The sequence below is a fragment of the Phyllobates terribilis genome, unplaced genomic scaffold, assembly GCF_046119375.1.
Source record: "Phyllobates terribilis strain yellow unplaced genomic scaffold, ASM4611937v1 Scaffold_66__1_contigs__length_7565176, whole genome shotgun sequence".
NCBI classification, from domain to species: domain Eukaryota; kingdom Metazoa; phylum Chordata; class Amphibia; order Anura; family Dendrobatidae; genus Phyllobates; species Phyllobates terribilis.
The window spans coordinates 6,394,792-6,414,779 of record NW_027362826.1 but is presented as its reverse complement, the minus strand read 5'-3'; the positions used below and the strand labels follow the sequence as shown (position 1 = coordinate 6,414,779).

General features: G+C 44.4%; 11 non-coding genes across 11 annotated transcripts; all 11 read left to right on the top strand.

Annotated features, from left to right (window-relative positions):
- The first annotated feature begins 340 nt into the window (after window positions 1-340).
- Window positions 341-531, top strand: LOC141193561 (U2 spliceosomal RNA). Its single transcript, XR_012266468.1, has one exon. It is a non-coding gene; the product is annotated as a U2 spliceosomal RNA (small nuclear RNA).
- Window positions 532-1,646: 1,115 nt separating this feature from the next.
- LOC141194235 (U2 spliceosomal RNA) lies at window positions 1,647-1,837 on the top strand. Its single transcript, XR_012267023.1, has one exon. It is a non-coding gene; the product is annotated as a U2 spliceosomal RNA (small nuclear RNA).
- Window positions 1,838-7,971: 6,134 nt separating this feature from the next.
- LOC141193717 (U2 spliceosomal RNA) lies at window positions 7,972-8,163 on the top strand. The gene has a single exon (XR_012266594.1). It is a non-coding gene; the product is annotated as a U2 spliceosomal RNA (small nuclear RNA).
- A 1,115-nt stretch (window positions 8,164-9,278) lies between these two features.
- On the top strand, window positions 9,279-9,469 carry LOC141193998 (U2 spliceosomal RNA). The gene has a single exon (XR_012266796.1). It is a non-coding gene; the product is annotated as a U2 spliceosomal RNA (small nuclear RNA).
- Window positions 9,470-10,584: 1,115 nt separating this feature from the next.
- On the top strand, window positions 10,585-10,775 carry LOC141193997 (U2 spliceosomal RNA). Its single transcript, XR_012266795.1, has one exon. It is a non-coding gene; the product is annotated as a U2 spliceosomal RNA (small nuclear RNA).
- Window positions 10,776-11,890: 1,115 nt separating this feature from the next.
- Window positions 11,891-12,081, top strand: LOC141193995 (U2 spliceosomal RNA). Its single transcript, XR_012266794.1, has one exon. It is a non-coding gene; the product is annotated as a U2 spliceosomal RNA (small nuclear RNA).
- Window positions 12,082-13,196: 1,115 nt separating this feature from the next.
- LOC141193994 (U2 spliceosomal RNA) lies at window positions 13,197-13,387 on the top strand. Its single transcript, XR_012266793.1, has one exon. It is a non-coding gene; the product is annotated as a U2 spliceosomal RNA (small nuclear RNA).
- Window positions 13,388-14,502: 1,115 nt separating this feature from the next.
- LOC141193993 (U2 spliceosomal RNA) lies at window positions 14,503-14,693 on the top strand. Its single transcript, XR_012266792.1, has one exon. It is a non-coding gene; the product is annotated as a U2 spliceosomal RNA (small nuclear RNA).
- A 1,115-nt stretch (window positions 14,694-15,808) lies between these two features.
- Window positions 15,809-15,999, top strand: LOC141193992 (U2 spliceosomal RNA). The gene has a single exon (XR_012266791.1). It is a non-coding gene; the product is annotated as a U2 spliceosomal RNA (small nuclear RNA).
- Window positions 16,000-17,114: 1,115 nt separating this feature from the next.
- LOC141193990 (U2 spliceosomal RNA) lies at window positions 17,115-17,305 on the top strand. Its single transcript, XR_012266789.1, has one exon. It is a non-coding gene; the product is annotated as a U2 spliceosomal RNA (small nuclear RNA).
- Window positions 17,306-18,420: 1,115 nt separating this feature from the next.
- Window positions 18,421-18,611, top strand: LOC141193989 (U2 spliceosomal RNA). The gene has a single exon (XR_012266788.1). It is a non-coding gene; the product is annotated as a U2 spliceosomal RNA (small nuclear RNA).
- Window positions 18,612-19,988: the final 1,377 nt, after the last annotated feature.

Sequence of the window (19,988 nt, the reverse complement as noted above, 5' to 3'; positions counted from 1 at the left end):
GCAGCAGCAGCAGCAGGAGAGGTATGTAATCAGGAGCCCTCCTGCTAAGGGTAGACAGCTGCTCGTTCCACCCCACCCCCCGCCTTAATTGGTTCTCCTCCCTTCCAACGGTGTTGAGGCGGGTGGGAACAGCAGGGGGTGAAGGTGCTGTGTTTAAAGAGGTGGAGTTATGCAGATCTAAAACGCGTGGATTGCAGCAGCAGCAAGCCGAAAAGTGCAGGCATGTAAGGGATCTAGAGGTTGACAACATGTCTTCTTAACGGGAGTCCAGGAGCTCATCTCCACAAATGGACTTTTCAGGATCCTTGGGTGGCTCCGTAGTTTGAAACCAATTCTGGTTATCGCTTCTCGGCCTTTTGGCTAAGATCAAGTCTAGTATCTGTTCTTATCAGTTTAATATCTGATACGTCCCCTATCTGGGGACCATATATTAAATGGATTTTTAGAACAGGGAGATGGAAAAAGAGCTTGCTCTGTCCACTCCACGCATTGACCTGGTATTGCAGTATCTCCAGGACCGGTGCACCCCTTCTTTAATGCAGTTTCTAAAATCAGAAAGAATTGAATTCAATGTTTTTTGTTCATTTTGCTTGTTTGTCGGATTTTGGGATGGACTCTTTGGCTTTGCTTTTCTTCTCCTCATTGGATTTTTCATGTTCAAAGTTGCAGAAGCCAGATTACAAGCTCATTTTGGTTCAACTTCAGCAACTGTGCATTGCATTGCCATGTAATGTGATGCAATGCTATCTTTCTAGCTCTCCCTTTTTACTTCCTTTTGGATAAACAGACATATTAGGCAAGCATTTTGGAGCTTTCACCTAAATAACTACAGGTGGTGAGATAAGCTGCACAATATAATTGACCTTTCAGTATATTGTTGCACACACACCATCTATTTAGCAAATGCCCTTGTTATCAACAGCAGCCTTTTAAACTCACCTGAGCTAACAGGTATGTGCGCTGGTTACTCTGCTGCGCTTAAAATTTCTTTTTTGGTTTGCTACAATGCCTTTTCTGAAACGTTGTCTCCTTCTGCTGGAACACTGACTTCTTTCATTTAATGACTGCAGACTATAAAAGAGAACCCAACCCAAAAAGTTTGGTTGATTAGTCTGTGGCATTCTGTTAAACTGTTCCTTATGGCGGTCTCTGTGAGCTTCTCAGCGACATTCAGCCAGCCAGGTATCCTGCCTGCAGTAGATGGAATGTGGCAATGGAACGCTGGCTGCGCGTGTCATAATAGGCTCTGAGCCTTTATATACCTGTGCACAGCAGCAGCCACCTTCAGTCTGCTGCTGGACAGCCAGCAGCAGCAGCAGCAGGAGAGGTATGTAATCAGGAGCCCTCCTGCTAAGGGTAGACAGCTGCTCGTTCCACCCCACCCCCCGCCTTAATTGGTTCTCCTCCCTTCCAACGGTGTTGAGGCGGGTGGGAACAGCAGGGGGTGAAGGTGCTGTGTTTAAAGAGGTGGAGTTATGCAGATCTAAAACGCGTGGATTGCAGCAGCAGCAAGCCGAAAAGTGCAGGCATGTAAGGGATCTAGAGGTTGACAACATGTCTTCTTAACGGGAGTCCAGGAGCTCATCTCCACAAATGGACTTTTCAGGATCCTTGGGTGGCTCCGTAGTTTGAAACCAATTCTGGTTATTGCTTCTCGGCCTTTTGGCTAAGATCAAGTGTAGTATCTGTTCTTATCAGTTTAATATCTGATACGTCCCCTATCTGGGGACCATATATTAAATGGATTTTTAGAACAGGGAGATGGAAAAAGAGCTTGCTCTGTCCACTCCACGCATTGACCTGGTATTGCAGTATCTCCAGGACCGGTGCACCCCTTCTTTAATGCAGTTTCTAAAATCAGAAAGAATTGAATTCAATGTTTTTTGTTCATTTTGCTTGTTTGTCGGATTTTGGGATGGACTCTTTGGCTTTGCTTTTCTTCTCCTCATTGGATTTTTCATGTTCAAAGTTGCAGAAGCCAGATTACAAGCTCATTTTGGTTCAACTTCAGCAACTGTGCATTGCATTGCCATGTAATGTGATGCAATGCTATCTTTCTAGCTCTCCCTTTTTACTTCCTTTTGGATAAACAGACATATTAGGCAAGCATTTTGGAGCTTTCACCTAAATAACTACAGGTGGTGAGATAAGCTGCACAATATAATTGACCTTTCAGTATATTGTTGCACACACACCATCTATTTAGCAAATGCCCTTGTTATCAACAGCAGCCTTTTAAACTCACCTGAGCTAACAGGTATGTGCGCTGGTTACTCTGCTGCGCTTAAAATTTCTTTTTTGGTTTGCTACAATGCCTTTTCTGAAACGTTGTCTCCTTCTGCTGGAACACTGACTTCTTTCATTTAATGCCTGCAGACTATAAAAGAGAACCCAACCCAAAAAGTTTGGTTGATTAGTCTGTGGCATTCTGTTAAACTGTTGCTTATGGCGGTCTCTGTGAGCTTCTCAGCGACATTCAGCCAGCCAGGTATCCTGCCTGCAGTAGATGGAATGTGGCAATGGAACGCTGGCTGCGCGTGTCATAATAGGCTCTGAGCCTTTATATACCTGTGCACAGCAGCAGCCACCTTCAGTCTGCTGCTGGACAGCCAGCAGCAGCAGCAGCAGGAGAGGTATGTAATCAGGAGCCCTCCTGCTAAGGCTAGACAGCTGCTCGTTCCACCCCACCCCCCGCCTTAATTGGTTCTCCTCCCTTCCAACGGTGTTGAGGCGGGTGGGAACAGCAGGGGGTGAAGGTGCTGTGTTTAAAGAGGTGGAGTTATGCAGATCTAAAACGCGTGGATTGCAGCAGCAGCAAGCCGAAAAGTGCAGGCATGTAAGGGATCTAGAGGTTGACAACATGTCTTCTTAACGGGAGTCCAGGAGCTCATCTCCACAAATGGACTTTTCAGGATCCTTGGGTGGCTCCGTAGTTTGAAACCAATTCTGGTTATCGCTTCTCGGCCTTTTGGCTAAGACCATTTGGTTGCAGCCTGATAGGTGCGAGTTCTCTGGAGGAATCCAGGCCTTTTTGCGAAAGGATTTGGCGATTTTCTGTGGTAATATACCGACAGGTTTTGAAGATGAACTTCGTGAAGAATACTATCCGAATTGGAGTGGATCCATCAGTTTCCGAGAGGAATAATGTGTCCTTCATCGTGGAGAAACTTTTGGAAGGAAAAGCTGGAGCAAAACGAGGCGACTTCTACAGCGTCAACGAGTTTCCTAAATCAGGTACATATGACGTGACTTTTGTAGAAGAAAATACCTGCCTTGATGTGTTTGAGTGGCTTCGGAGTCACACTGATGATCCTTTTTTGGAAGGGGTGTGGTTTGAACCCTTGTTTGGACTTCAAGAAAAGATTGTGTGGGTAACAGTTTATAACCCTTTTACTGAGCCAGCATTGCTTGAAGGCTTCCTTGCACGGTACTGTGATTATGTGCGTAAAGGGGAAAAGCAGTTTAATTCTTTAGGTATTTTCAACTGCAAATACAAGTTTCGGGTGAAACTGAAGAAGGATCCTGGAAGTGTGGGAGGCTTTAGACATCCTCCTGCGAATTTTTCTGTGGCGGGACATAGGGGCTTCCTTTACTATGTAGGGCAGCCTATGTATTGCAGGAAATGTTACTGCTTTGGACATGTGCAGGATGCATGTAAGAAAGGGCAATGTTGCCGTAACTGCAAAGAGGAGGGGCATGTGGCAAGTGCGTGCCCGAAGCCCAAGGCTTGTGACATGTGTGGAAGTGGTGAGCACATGTTTAAAGATTGCCCGCAGGGTGTGCCCAGGAAAACTGATAAGGAGAGGAAGAAGGAGGAGGAGGAGAGGAGGGTTTTGCAGCAGATAGAAAGAGAAACTGCTAGAATGGAGAGAGAGCAGAGGAGGCGGAGTGAAAGGTCTGCCCCTGAAACTGTGAGTCTGAGGCCTGCTTACCAGAAGGAGAAAAAGGCACCTAAAATGGAGAAGGAGCTTGTGAAAGAATTGAGGAGAATGGAGGGGCAGATGAATGCAGCGGGAGAAGGAAGGTGTCCGGATACGTTGGACTTTCAGGACGCTGTAGATGCTGCAGATTGTATGGAAACTGGGGAAGGGTCATCACACCCTTCAGATCCTGAGAATATTGAGGAGTACTTCTCCGATGAGGGTGGGGGGAGTAGAAAGTGTCACAGGGAGGGTGGTGGGGCAAATGATGAAGAAGATATCAAGGCACCGCAGCGAAAAGTGGGTGCCAAGAAAGCAAGGTGGGGTGATGGTGATGCTGCTAGCGGCTCGGAAACGAGTTGCTCGGTTCAGATGGTGGAAGAAGATAGTGGGGGTGCTGGTTAAGGTTGCCTTGCAATATGCGTGATAATGCCTATTATAAGCTTTGACTTAAGTCAAAGGCTTTTTCTTGTGAGTGGAGTTTTTGTAGTGTTTTTGTAACTTTTCTGTTTTCGTTTTTTTTTAGGAGGTTTAAAAAAGGAAAAAATGGGTTTTACTATAATTTCACAAAATGTGAGAGTGTTTAAAAATAAGGCCAGGAGGGCTGCAATTTTTGATTTTTTGGCTATGAAGAATGCATCGATTTTTTGTTTGCAAGAGTGTGGAGTGGTGGATGGGGTGAGAGGAGATGAATGGTCTCATGGAGCATCTGTGTGGTCGGGGAGTGCATGTAATAAAAATGATGGTGTGGGGATTTTAGTTAAAGGGAGGGAGGTGGTTTTGAGTGATTATGTGGTGATTGATGTGGGGAGGTGCATTTTAGCAAATTTTGAGCATAAAAATGTTAAATTTTGTGTTATTAATGTTTATGCGCCGGTGGAGAAAAATGACCGGAAAAAGTTATTTGAAAAAATTAAACTTTTTGTTCCGGGAAGAATGCCTGTGGTGATTGTGGGTGATATGAATTGTGATGTGGGGAGAGTGAATGTGGATGTGTCTGGGAAAACTTTGTTAGAGTTGGTTAGTGATTTTGATTTGCATGATATGCAAAGTGTATGTAAAGTGAGGCCTTTGTTAAATACCTTCTTTTCCGAAAGTGGAAGAATACAATCTAGATTGGATTACTGTTTTATTTCAAAAAATATGATTCCTGTTGACTATAAGCAGGAGAATGTTTTGTTTTCAGATCATGTGTGCATGTCGTGTGAGTTGGATGTGAATGTGAATGGGGTGTTTGGGAAAGGTTTGTGGAAGTTGAATGTTAAGTTATTGGAGTATGAGGAAGTAAGAAAGGAATATGCAAGACGGTATGAGGAGTGGTGTGAGTGTAAAAATGGTTTTGGGAATGTTTGTGGGTGGTGGGATTGGGTTAAAAAACAGACAAAAAATTTTTTCAAAAATTTGGGTTATAAGATGGCAGCAGTCAAGAGGAGACATTTTGTGAGTTTAAATGCACGTTTAAGTTTCTTGTATAAATTGAGGGAGGGAGGGATGGAGGTGGAGGAGGATATTTTACAAGTGAAAAAGGAGGTTCATGAGTTCTTGTTGGAAAAAGGGAGGAGTATTGTCTTTAGAGCAAAAGTTGATAATTTGGAGTATGATGAAAAATGTTCACGTTTTTTTTTCAAGAAGGTTTTTGGGAAAAAGCAAAATATGTGTGTGTTGAATGGAGCAGATGGAAGCGAGGTGAGTGGAGAGGATATGTGTGAGGAAGTGGCAAAGTTTTATGAGGATTTGTATGCTGTAAAGTGGAGGGATGAGTGTTTGGAGAATGATGTTTTGAGTACGTTAGAGAGTAAATTGAATGAGGCGGAAAGAGAGAGGGTGATGGATGCTGTGACAAGTGATGAAGTATGGAAGGTTATGTGTAGTATGGCTTTGAATAAGACGCCGGGGGGGATGGTCTTCCAGTAGAATTTTACCGCATGATGTGGGATGTGATTGGGAGTGATTTTGTGGATTTTTGTAAGTATATGTGGGAAAATATGGAGGTGGCAGGTAGTATGCGTGCAGGTATGGTTGTATTGATTCCGAAAAAGGGTGATTTGAAGAGTCTGAAAAACTGGAGGCCAATAACATTATTGAACTGTGATTATAAGATCTACGCAAAATTAATGGCAAATAGGATGCGTGATGTGATAGAGAGTGTGATTGGGGATGAGCAGTGTTGTGCAGTACCTGGGAGACGGATTCACGAGTGTGTGTGTATATTGAGAGATTGTCTATGGGATTGTATGAGCCGGAAGAAGAGTGTGTTTTTGTTGAGCCTGGATTTTGAAAAGGCGTATGATAGGTTGTCGCATGGTTTTTTGTTTAGAGTGTTGCTGAGAATGGGTTTTCCTGCTGATTTTGTTGGGAGAGTGAGAAGTCTATATACAGATATTTATAGTTGTGTTTTAATGAACGGTTATGTCGGTAGGAGAGTGAATGTGCATTCGGGCGTGAGGCAGGGGTGTCCGTTATCCCCTGTGGCTTTTATTTGTGCAATTGAACCTTTGTTGTGTATGTTGAGGAAGGATAAAGTGGTTCGAGGTGTGCAAGTGCCGGGAGGTGGAGGAAGAGAGTGGAAGGTGAGTGGTTATATGGATGACGTGTGTGTATTATGTGATTCTGAATGTTCGGTGAGGCGGGTGAAGTTGTTAGTGTCTATCTTTTGTGGTGCGTCTGCATTTAAAGTGAATTGGGAAAAGAGTGAGTGTAAGGTTTTTGGAAGTGGTATTTTGAGTAGAGATGTAGGTGTGAACGTAGTGAATGGGCCCATTAAGGTTTTGGGAGTGAAGTTTTCAGAAAGATTGGATGGGAAAGAAAGTTGGGATGACGCGAAAGAGAAGGTTGAAAAGAAGTTATGTTTTTGGAAGTTGAGAAGCCTTACTTTCTTTGGAAAAATCTTAGTCATTAAAAGCGTGGTGTTGCCTATTTTTTTATATGTTGCAGTTGTGTTTCCACCAGGTTATATGGTTTTGAGAGGATTGAATAGGATTTTGTTTGTTTTTTTGTGGAATTCTAAAATGGAGAGGGCGCGGAGGGAAGTGTTGGTGAAGCGTATGGAGAAAGGTGGTTTGGGTTTTCCAAATTTAGAAGTTTTTTTGGGTGTGAATATTGTGGTGTTTGTGCTGAAAGTGATTATGGGCGATGGAAAGTTTTCATGTATGTGTGGATATTTATTTGGGGCTTATTCTTTTCGTTTGAAGTGGAGAGAGAGGGATTTGCGGTGTCCGGTTGCTTTTGAGGTGCCCGTGTGGTATGTGTGGGTTTATAAGTTTTTGGTGAAGTATGAGTTGTGTGATGTGGATGTGAGGTTGTTGGGAAATAAGAAGGCTGTGTACAGGATGATTGAGTGTAGAGAAATGGAGAGTGGAATAAATTTGGTGAGAGGGTGTGATGTGCAAAAAGTATGGAAGAAGGTGCGGATGGGTGGTATGACAAATAAGCAGAGTGAGGTTGTGTGGCAGTCTTTGCATGGAGTGTTGCCAGTAAGAGAGTTTCAGAGGAATAGAGGTTTAGTGAGGAGTGAAACGTGTCCAAGAAATGGCTGTGGTGGAAGGGAAAGTGTGTTGCATGTTTTTTGGAATTGCCAGTATGCTAGAGATGTGATTGGGAGAATGGGGCCTTTGTGTAAAGAATTGTGTGGTGTGAATTTCTTGTCCTTTGAGTTGTTTATGTTTGGTTTGGGAATATGTGATGGGACGAAGGAAAGAGTCTTGTGGTTGATGCTTGCGTGTATAAAGGAAGTGTTATGGGATGTGAGGAATGTGTATGTGTTTAAAAGGAAGGAAATTGCTGTAAAGGATAGTGTGAAGGTGATTATGGGGAAGATGTATGTGTGTTTCTTATGGGACAAAAAGAGGAGAGGGGAAGTGGATGCGGAGGGAATATGGAAAGTTAAAAAGTGGAGATATTTTGTAAATACTTCTTGATCTTGTTTTCTGTGTAAGGTTTAAAAAGAAGAAATAAAAATTTTTCCGGTGATGATGGGAGCAGCATTTGTGTCGTTGAGATGATGCAGCTGTTTGGAAGGAAGTTCCTTTGGTCGTGACTATAGACCGTGGATTTCCCCATCTGAGGGAAAAAAAAAAAAAAAAAAAAAAAATCTGTTCTTATCAGTTTAATATCTGATACGTCCCCTATCTGGGGACCATATATTAAATGGATTTTTAGAACAGGGAGATGGAAAAAGAGCTTGCTCTGTCCACTCCACGCATTGACCTGGTATTGCAGTATCTCCAGGACCGGTGCACCCCTTCTTTAATGCAGTTTCTAAAATCAGAAAGAATTGAATTCAATGTTTTTTGTTCATTTTGCTTGTTTGTCGGATTTTGGGATGGACTCTTTGGCTTTGCTTTTCTTCTCCTCATTGGATTTTTCATGTTCAAAGTTGCAGAAGCCAGATTACAAGCTCATTTTATTTCAACTTCAGCAACTGTGCATTGCATTGCCATGTAATGTGATGCAATGCTATCTTTCTAGCTCTCCCTTTTTACTTCCTTTTGGATAAACAGACATATTAGGCAAGCATTTTGGAGCTTTCACCTAAATAACTACAGGTGGTGAGATAAGCTGCACAATATAATTGACCTTTCAGTATATTGTTGCACACACACCATCTATTTAGCAAATGCCCTTGTTATCAACAGCAGCCTTTTAAACTCACCTGAGCTAACAGGTATGTGCGCTGGTTACTCTGCTGCGCTTAAAATTTCTTTTTTGGTTTGCTACAATGCCTTTTCTGAAACGTTGTCTCCTTCTGCTGGAACACTGACTTCTTTCATTTAATGCCTGCAGACTATAAAAGAGAACCCAACCCAAAAAGTTTGGTTGATTAGTCTGTGGCATTCTGTTAAACTGTTGCTTATGGCGGTCTCTGTGAGCTTCAAAGCGACATTCAGCCAGCCAGGTATCCTGCCTGCAGTAGATGGAATGTGGCAATGGAACGCTGGCTGCGCGTGTCATAATAGGCTCTGAGCCTTTATATACCTGTGCACAGCAGCAGCCACCTTCAGTCTGCTGCTGGACAGCCAGCAGCAGCAGCAGCAGGAGAGGTATGTAATCAGGAGCCCTCCTGCTAAGGGTAGACAGCTGCTCGTTCCACCCCACCCCCCGCCTTAATTGGTTCTCCTCCCTTCCAACGGTGTTGAGGCGGGTGGGAACAGCAGGGGGTGAAGGTGCTGTGTTTAAAGAGGTGGAGTTATGCAGATCTAAAATGCGTGGATTGCAGCAGCAGCAAGCCGAAAAGTGCAGGCATGTAAGGGATCGAGAGGTTGACAACATGTCTTCTTAACGGGAGTCCAGGAGCTCATCTCCACAAATGGACTTTTCAGGATCCTTGGGTGGCTCCGTAGTTTGAAACCAATTCTGGTTATCGCTTCTCGGCCTTTTGGCTAAGATCAAGTGTAGTATCTGTTCTTATCAGTTTAATATCTGATACGTCCCCTATCTGGGGACCATATATTAAATGGATTTTTAGAACAGGGAGATGGAAAAAGAGCTTGCTCTGTCCACTCCACGCATTGACCTGGTATTGCAGTATCTCCAGGACCGGTGCACCCCTTCTTTAATGCAGTTTCTAAAATCAGAAAGAATTGAATTCAATGTTTTTTGTTCATTTTACTTGTTTGTCGGATTTTGGGATGGACTCTTTGGCTTTGCTTTTCTTCTCCTCATTGGATTTTTCATGTTCAAAGTTGCAGAAGCCAGATTACAAGCTCATTTTGGTTCAACTTCAGCAACTGTGCATTGCATTGCCATGTAATGTGATGCAATGCTATCTTTCTAGCTCTCCCTTTTTACTTCCTTTTGGATAAACAGACATATTAGGCAAGCATTTTGGAGCTTTCACCTAAATAACTACAGGTGGTGAGATAAGCTGCACAATATAATTGACCTTTCAGTATATTGTTGCACACACACCATCTATTTAGCAAATGCCCTTGTTATCAACAGCAGCCTTTTAAACTCACCTGAGCTAACAGGTATGTGCGCTGGTTACTCTGCTGCGCTTAAAATTTCTTTTTTGGTTTGCTACAATGCCTTTTCTGAAACGTTGTCTCCTTCTGCTGGAACACTGACTTCTTTCATTTAATGCCTGCAGACTATAAAAGAGAACCCAACCCAAAAAGTTTGGTTGATTAGTCTGTGGCATTCTGTTAAACTGTTGCTTATGGCGGTCTCTGTGAGCTTCTCAGCGACATTCAGCCAGCCAGGTATCCTGCCTGCAGTAGATGGAATGTGGCAATGGAACGCTGGCTGCGCGTGTCATAATAGGCTCTGAGCCTTTATATACCTGTGCACAGCAGCAGCCACCTTCAGTCTGCTGCTGGACAGCCAGCAGCAGCAGCAGCAGGAGAGGTATGTAATCAGGAGCCCTCCTGCTAAGGGTAGACAGCTGCTCGTTCCACCCCACCCCCCGCCTTAATTGGTTCTCCTCCCTTCCAACGGTGTTGAGGCGGGTGGGAACAGCAGGGGGTGAAGGTGCTGTGTTTAAAGAGGTGGAGTTATGCAGATCTAAAACGCGTGGATTGCAGCAGCAGCAAGCCGAAAAGTGCAGGCATGTAAGGGATCTAGAGGTTGACAACATGTCTTCTTAACGGGAGTCCAGGAGCTCATCTCCACAAATGGACTTTTCAGGATCCTTGGGTGGCTCCGTAGTTTGAAACCAATTCTGGTTATCGCTTCTCGGCCTTTTGGCTAAGATCAAGTGTAGTATCTGTTCTTATCAGTTTAATATCTGATACGTCCCCTATCTGGGGACCATATATTAAATGGATTTTTAGAACAGGGAGATGGAAAAAGAGCTTGCTCTGTCCACTCCACGCATTGACCTGGTATTGCAGTATCTCCAGGACCGGTGCACCCCTTCTTTAATGCAGTTTCTAAAATCAGAAAGAATTGAATTCAATGTTTTTTGTTCATTTTGCTTGTTTGTCGGATTTTGGGATGGACTCTTTGGCTTTGCTTTTCTTCTCCTCATTGGATTTTTCATGTTCAAAGTTGCAGAAGCCAGATTACAAGCTCATTTTGGTTCAACTTCAGCAACTGTGCATTGCATTGCCATGTAATGTGATGCAATGCTATCTTTCTAGCTCTCCCTTTTTACTTCCTTTTGGATAAACAGACATATTAGGCAAGCATTTTGGAGCTTTCACCTAAATAACTACAGGTGGTGAGATAAGCTGCACAATATAATTGACCTTTCAGTATATTGTTGCACACACACCATCTATTTAGCAAATGCCCTTGTTATCAACAGCAGCCTTTTAAACTCACCTGAGCTAACAGGTATGTGCGCTGGTTACTCTGCTGCGCTTAAAATTTCTTTTTTGGTTTGCTACAATGCCTTTTCTGAAACGTTGTCTCCTTCTGCTGGAACACTGACTTCTTTCATTTAATGCCTGCAGACTATAAAAGAGAACCCAACCCAAAAAGTTTGGTTGATTAGTCTGTGGCATTCTGTTAAACTGTTGCTTATGGCGGTCTCTGTGAGCTTCTCAGCGACATTCAGCCAGCCAGGTATCCTGCCTGCAGTAGATGGAATGTGGCAATGGAACGCTGGCTGCGCGTGTCATAATAGGCTCTGAGCCTTTATATACCTGTGCACAGCAGCAGCCACCTTCAGTCTGCTGCTGGACAGCCAGCAGCAGCAGCAGCAGGAGAGGTATGTAATCAGGAGCCCTCCTGCTAAGGGTAGACAGCTGCTCGTTCCACCCCACCCCCCGCCTTAATTGGTTCTCCTCCCTTCCAACGGTGTTGAGGCGGGTGGGAACAGCAGGGGGTGAAGGTGCTGTGTTTAAAGAGGTGGAGTTATGCAGATCTAAAACGCGTGGATTGCAGCAGCAGCAAGCCGAAAAGTGCAGGCATGTAAGGGATCTAGAGGTTGACAACATGTCTTCTTAACGGGAGTCCAGGAGCTCATCTCCACAAATGGACTTTTCAGGATCCTTGGGTGGCTCCGTAGTTTGAAACCAATTCTGGTTATCGCTTCTCGGCCTTTTGGCTAAGATCAAGTGTAGTATCTGTTCTTATCAGTTTAATATCTGATACGTCCCCTATCTGGGGACCATATATTAAATGGATTTTTAGAACAGGGAGATGGAAAAAGAGCTTGCTCTGTCCACTCCACGCATTGACCTGGTATTGCAGTATCTCCAGGACCGGTGCACCCCTTCTTTAATGCAGTTTCTAAAATCAGAAAGAATTGAATTCAATGTTTTTTGTTCATTTTGCTTGTTTGTCGGATTTTGGGATGGACTCTTTGGCTTTGCTTTTCTTCTCCTCATTGGATTTTTCATGTTCAAAGTTGCAGAAGCCAGATTACAAGCTCATTTTGGTTCAACTTCAGCAACTGTGCATTGCATTGCCATGTAATGTGATGCAATGCTATCTTTCTAGCTCTCCCTTTTTACTTCCTTTTGGATAAACAGACATATTAGGCAAGCATTTTGGAGCTTTCACCTAAATAACTACAGGTGGTGAGATAAGCTGCACAATATAATTGACCTTTCAGTATATTGTTGCACACACACCATCTATTTAGCAAATGCCCTTGTTATCAACAGCAGCCTTTTAAACTCACCTGAGCTAACAGGTATGTGCGCTGGTTACTCTGCTGCGCTTAAAATTTCTTTTTTGGTTTGCTACAATGCCTTTTCTGAAACGTTGTCTCCTTCTGCTGGAACACTGACTTCTTTCATTTAATGCCTGCAGACTATAAAAGAGAACCCAACCCAAAAAGTTTGGTTGATTAGTCTGTGGCATTCTGTTAAACTGTTGCTTATGGCGGTCTCTGTGAGCTTCTCAGCGACATTCAGCCAGCCAGGTATCCTGCCTGCAGTAGATGGAATGTGGCAATGGAACGCTGGCTGCGCGTGTCATAATAGGCTCTGAGCCTTTATATACCTGTGCACAGCAGCAGCCACCTTCAGTCTGCTGCTGGACAGCCAGCAGCAGCAGCAGCAGGAGAGGTATGTAATCAGGAGCCCTCCTGCTAAGGGTAGACAGCTGCTCGTTCCACCCCACCCCCCGCCTTAATTGGTTCTCCTCCCTTCCAACGGTGTTGAGGCGGGTGGGAACAGCAGGGGGTGAAGGTGCTGTGTTTAAAGAGGTGGAGTTATGCAGATCTAAAACGCGTGGATTGCAGCAGCAGCAAGCCGAAAAGTGCAGGCATGTAAGGGATCTAGAGGTTGACAACATGTCTTCTTAACGGGAGTCCAGGAGCTCATCTCCACAAATGGACTTTTCAGGATCCTTGGGTGGCTCCGTAGTTTGAAACCAATTCTGGTTATCGCTTCTCGGCCTTTTGGCTAAGATCAAGTGTAGTATCTGTTCTTATCAGTTTAATATCTGATACGTCCCCTATCTGGGGACCATATATTAAATGGATTTTTAGAACAGGGAGATGGAAAAAGAGCTTGCTCTGTCCACTCCACGCATTGACCTGGTATTGCAGTATCTCCAGGACCGGTGCACCCCTTCTTTAATGCAGTTTCTAAAATCAGAAAGAATTGAATTCAATGTTTTTTGTTCATTTTGCTTGTTTGTCGGATTTTGGGATGGACTCTTTGGCTTTGCTTTTCTTCTCCTCATTGGATTTTTCATGTTCAAAGTTGCAGAAGCCAGATTACAAGCTCATTTTGGTTCAACTTCAGCAACTGTGCATTGCATTGCCATGTAATGTGATGCAATGCTATCTTTCTAGCTCTCCCTTTTTACTTCCTTTTGGATAAACAGACATATTAGGCAAGCATTTTGGAGCTTTCACCTAAATAACTACAGGTGGTAAGATAAGCTGCACAATATAATTGACCTTTCAGTATATTGTTGCACACACACCATCTATTTAGCAAATGCCCTTGTTATCAACAGCAGCCTTTTAAACTCACCTGAGCTAACAGGTATGTGCGCTGGTTACTCTGCTGCGCTTAAAATTTCTTTTTTGGTTTGCTACAATGCCTTTTCTGAAACGTTGTCTCCTTCTGCTGGAACACTGACTTCTTTCATTTAATGCCTGCAGACTATAAAAGAGAACCCAACCCAAAAAGTTTGGTTGATTAGTCTGTGGCATTCTGTTAAACTGTTGCTTATGGCGGTCTCTGTGAGCTTCTCAGCGACATTCAGCCAGCCAGGTATCCTGCCTGCAGTAGATGGAATGTGGCAATGGAACGCTGGCTGCGCGTGTCATAATAGGCTCTGAGCCTTTATATACCTGTGCACAGCAGCAGCCACCTTCAGTCTGCTGCTGGACAGCCAGCAGCAGCAGCAGCAGGAGAGGTATGTAATCAGGAGCCCTCCTGCTAAGGGTAGACAGCTGCTCGTTCCACCCCACCCCCCGCCTTAATTGGTTCTCCTCCCTTCCAACGGTGTTGAGGCGGGTGGGAACAGCAGGGGGTGAAGGTGCTGTGTTTAAAGAGGTGGAGTTATGCAGATCTAAAACGCGTGGATTGCAGCAGCAGCAAGCCGAAAAGTGCAGGCATGTAAGGGATCTAGAGGTTGACAACATGTCTTCTTAACGGGAGTCCAGGAGCTCATCTCCACAAATGGACTTTTCAGGATCCTTGGGTGGCTCCGTAGTTTGAAACCAATTCTGGTTATCGCTTCTCGGCCTTTTGGCTAAGATCAAGTGTAGTATCTGTTCTTATCAGTTTAATATCTGATACGTCCCCTATCTGGGGACCATATATTAAATGGATTTTTAGAACAGGGAGATGGAAAAAGAGCTTGCTCTGTCCACTCCACGCATTGACCTGGTATTGCAGTATCTCCAGGACCGGTGCACCCCTTCTTTAATGCAGTTTCTAAAATCAGAAAGAATTGAATTCAATGTTTTTTGTTCATTTTGCTTGTTTGTCGGATTTTGGGATGGACTCTTTGGCTTTGCTTTTCTTCTCCTCATTGGATTTTTCATGTTCAAAGTTGCAGAAGCCAGATTACAAGCTCATTTTGGTTCAACTTCAGCAACTGTGCATTGCATTGCCATGTAATGTGATGCAATGCTATCTTTCTAGCTCTCCCTTTTTACTTCCTTTTGGATAAACAGACATATTAGGCAAGCATTTTGGAGCTTTCACCTAAATAACTACAGGTGGTGAGATAAGCTGCACAATATAATTGACCTTTCAGTATATTGTTGCACACACACCATCTATTTAGCAAATGCCCTTGTTATCAACAGCAGCCTTTTAAACTCACCTGAGCTAACAGGTATGTGCGCTGGTTACTCTGCTGCGCTTAAAATTTCTTTTTTGGTTTGCTACAATGCCTTTTCTGAAACGTTGTCTCCTTCTGCTGGAACACTGACTTCTTTCATTTAATGCCTGCAGACTATAAAAGAGAACCCAACCCAAAAAGTTTGGTTGATTAGTCTGTGGCATTCTGTTAAACTGTTGCTTATGGCGGTCTCTGTGAGCTTCTCAGCGACATTCAGCCAGCCAGGTATCCTGCCTGCAGTAGATGGAATGTGGCAATGGAACGCTGGCTGCGCGTGTCATAATAGGCTCTGAGCCTTTATATACCTGTGCACAGCAGCAGCCACCTTCAGTCTGCTGCTGGACAGCCAGCAGCAGCAGCAGCAGGAGAGGTATGTAATCAGGAGCCCTCCTGCTAAGGGTAGACAGCTGCTCGTTCCACCCCACCCCCCGCCTTAATTGGTTCTCCTCCCTTCCAACGGTGTTGAGGCGGGTGGGAACAGCAGGGGGTGAAGGTGCTGTGTTTAAAGAGGTGGAGTTATGCAGATCTAAAACGCGTGGATTGCAGCAGCAGCAAGCCGAAAAGTGCAGGCATGTAAGGGATCTAGAGGTTGACAACATGTCTTCTTAACGGGAGTCCAGGAGCTCATCTCCACAAATGGACTTTTCAGGATCCTTGGGTGGCTCCGTAGTTTGAAACCAATTCTGGTTATCGCTTCTCGGCCTTTTGGCTAAGATCAAGTGTAGTATCTGTTCTTATCAGTTTAATATCTGATACGTCCCCTATCTGGGGACCATATATTAAATGGATTTTTAGAACAGGGAGATGGAAAAAGAGCTTGCTCTGTCCACTCCACGCATTGACCTGGTATTGCAGTATCTCCAGGACCGGTGCACCCCTTCTTTAATGCAGTTTCTAAAATCAGAAAGAATTGAATTCAATGTTTTTTGTTCATTTTGCTTGTTTGTCGGATTTTGGGATGGACTCTTTGGCTTTGCTTTTCTTCTCCTCATTGGATTTTTCATGTTCAAAGTTGCAGAAGCCAGATTACAAGCTCATTTTGGTTCAACTTCAGCAACTGTGCATTGCATTGCCATGTAATGTGATGCAATGCTATCTTTCTAGCTCTCCCTTTTTACTTCCTTTTGGATAAACAGACATATTAGGCAAGCATTTTGGAGCTTTCACCTAAATAACTACAGGTGGTGAGATAAGCTGCACAATATAATTGACCGTTCAGTATATTGTTGCACACACACCATCTATTTAGCAAATGCCCTTGTTATCAACAGCAGCCTTTTAAACTCACCTGAGCTAACAGGTATGTGCGCTGGTTACTCTGCTGCGCTTAAAATTTCTTTTTTGGTTTGCTACAATGCCTTTTCTGAAACGTTGTCTCCTTCTGCTGGAACACTGACTTCTTTCATTTAATGCCTGCAGACTATAAAAGAGAACCCAACCCAAAAAGTTTGGTTGATTAGTCTGTGGCATTCTGTTAAACTGTTGCTTATGGCGGTCTCTGTGAGCTTCTCAGCGACATTCAGCCAGCCAGGTATCCTGCCTGCAGTAGATGGAATGTGGCAATGGAACGCTGGCTGCGCGTGTCATAATAGGCTCTGAGCCTTTATATACCTGTGCACAGCAGCAGCCACCTTCAGTCTGCTGCTGGACAGCCAGCAGCAGCAGCAGCAGGAGAGGTATGTAATCAGGAGCCCTCCTGCTAAGGGTAGACAGCTGCTCGTTCCACCCCACCCCCCGCCTTAATTGGTTCTCCTCCCTTCCAACGGTGTTGAGGCGGGTGGGAACAGCAGGGGGTGAAGGTGCTGTGTTTAAAGAGGTGGAGTTATGCAGATCTAAAACGCGTGGATTGCAGCAGCAGCAAGCCGAAAAGTGCAGGCATGTAAGGGATCTAGAGGTTGACAACATGTCTTCTTAACGGGAGTCCAGGAGCTCATCTCCACAAATGGACTTTTCAGGATCCTTGGGTGGCTCCGTAGTTTGAAACCAATTCTGGTTATCGCTTCTCGGCCTTTTGGCTAAGATCAAGTGTAGTATCTGTTCTTATCAGTTTAATATCTGATACGTCCCCTATCTGGGGACCATATATTAAATGGATTTTTAGAACAGGGAGATGGAAAAAGAGCTTGCTCTGTCCACTCCACGCATTGACCTGGTATTGCAGTATCTCCAGGACCGGTGCACCCCTTCTTTAATGCAGTTTCTAAAATCAGAAAGAATTGAATTCAATGTTTTTTGTTCATTTTGCTTGTTTGTCGGATTTTGGGATGGACTCTTTGGCTTTGCTTTTCTTCTCCTCATTGGATTTTTCATGTTCAAAGTTGCAGAAGCCAGATTACAAGCTCATTTTGGTTCAACTTCAGCAACTGTGCATTGCATTGCCATGTAATGTGATGCAATGCTATCTTTCTAGCTCTCCCTTTTTACTTCCTTTTGGATAAACAGACATATTAGGCAAGCATTTTGGAGCTTTCACCTAAATAACTACAGGTGGTGAGATAAGCTGCACAATATAATTGACCTTTCAGTATATTGTTGCACACACACCATCTATTTAGCAAATGCCCTTGTTATCAACAGCAGCCTTTTAAACTCACCTGAGCTAACAGGTATGTGCGCTGGTTACTCTGCTGCGCTTAAAATTTCTTTTTTGGTTTGCTACAATGCCTTTTCTGAAACGTTGTCTCCTTCTGCTGGAACACTGACTTCTTTCATTTAATGCCTGCAGACTATAAAAGAGAACCCAACCCAAAAAGTTTGGTTGATTAGTCTGTGGCATTCTGTTAAACTGTTGCTTATGGCGGTCTCTGTGAGCTTCTCAGCGACATTCAGCCAGCCAGGTATCCTGCCTGCAGTAGATGGAATGTGGCAATGGAACGCTGGCTGCGCGTGTCATAATAGGCTCTGAGCCTTTATATACCTGTGCACAGCAGCAGCCACCTTCAGTCTGCTGCTGGACAGCCAGCAGCAGCAGCAGCAGGAGAGGTATGTAATCAGGAGCCCTCCTGCTAAGGGTAGACAGCTGCTCGTTCCACCCCACCCCCCGCCTTAATTGGTTCTCCTCCCTTCCAACGGTGTTGAGGCGGGTGGGAACAGCAGGGGGTGAAGGTGCTGTGTTTAAAGAGGTGGAGTTATGCAGATCTAAAACGCGTGGATTGCAGCAGCAGCAAGCCGAAAAGTGCAGGCATGTAAGGGATCTAGAGGTTGACAACATGTCTTCTTAACGGGAGTCCAGGAGCTCATCTCCACAAATGGACTTTTCAGGATCCTTGGGTGGCTCCGTAGTTTGAAACCAATTCTGGTTATCGCTTCTCGGCCTTTTGGCTAAGATCAAGTGTAGTATCTGTTCTTATCAGTTTAATATCTGATACGTCCCCTATCTGGGGACCATATATTAAATGGATTTTTAGAACAGGGAGATGGAAAAAGAGCTTGCTCTGTCCACTCCACGCATTGACCTGGTATTGCAGTATCTCCAGGACCGGTGCACCCCTTCTTTAATGCAGTTTCTAAAATCAGAAAGAATTGAATTCAATGTTTTTTGTTCATTTTGCTTGTTTGTCGGATTTTGGGATGGACTCTTTGGCTTTGCTTTTCTTCTCCTCATTGGATTTTTCATGTTCAAAGTTGCAGAAGCCAGATTACAAGCTCATTTTGGTTCAACTTCAGCAACTGTGCATTGCATTGCCATGTAATGTGATGCAATGCTATCTTTCTAGCTCTCCCTTTTTACTTCCTTTTGGATAAACAGACATATTAGGCAAGCATTTTGGAGCTTTCACCTAAATAACTACAGGTGGTGAGATAAGCTGCACAATATAATTGACCTTTCAGTATATTGTTGCACACACACCATCTATTTAGCAAATGCCCTTGTTATCAACAGCAGCCTTTTAAACTCACCTGAGCTAACAGGTATGTGCGCTGGTTACTCTGCTGCGCTTAAAATTTCTTTTTTGGTTTGCTACAATGCCTTTTCTGAAACGTTGTCTCCTTCTGCTGGAACACTGACTTCTTTCATTTAATGCCTGCAGACTATAAAAGAGAACCCAACCCAAAAAGTTTGGTTGATTAGTCTGTGGCATTCTGTTAAACTGTTGCTTATGGCGGTCTCTGTGAGCTTCTCAGCGACATTCAGCCAGCCAGGTATCCTGCCTGCAGTAGATGGAATGTGGCAATGGAACGCTGGCTGCGCGTGTCATAATAGGCTCTGAGCCTTTATATACCTGTGCACAGCAGCAGCCACCTTCAGTCTGCTGCTGGACAGCCAGCAGCAGCAGCAGCAGGAGAGGTATGTAATCAGGAGCCCTCCTGCTAAGGGTAGACAGCTGCTCGTTCCACCCCACCCCCCGCCTTAATTGGTTCTCCTCCCTTCCAACGGTGTTGAGGCGGGTGGGAACAGCAGGGGGTGAAGGTGCTGTGTTTAAAGAGGTGGAGTTATGCAGATCTAAAACGCGTGGATTGCAGCAGCAGCAAGCCGAAAAGTGCAGGCATGTAAGGGATCTAGAGGTTGACAACATGTCTTCTTAACGGGAGTCCAGGAGCTCATCTCCACAAATGGACTTTTCAGGATCCTTGGGTGGCTCCGTAGTTTGAAACCAATTCTGGTTATCGCTTCTCGGCCTTTTGGCACGATCTATCAGGTTTACCTGTGTGGTCTTGCCTGTGAGGTGCTCTTGGTACCCTTTCTCTCGGCCTGGGGGGATCGTTCCTCTTCGGAGGGACTTAACCCCCCTGCTGCTATTGGGAGGAAGGATTAGTCCGGGAGCAACGGGAAGGGATCCCATGAAGGCTTGCGCCTTTCAGAGAGAAGAGTCGGTACGTTCCTGAGTGAAGGATGCCGGCAACGCTCACATATTCATCGGGTGATGC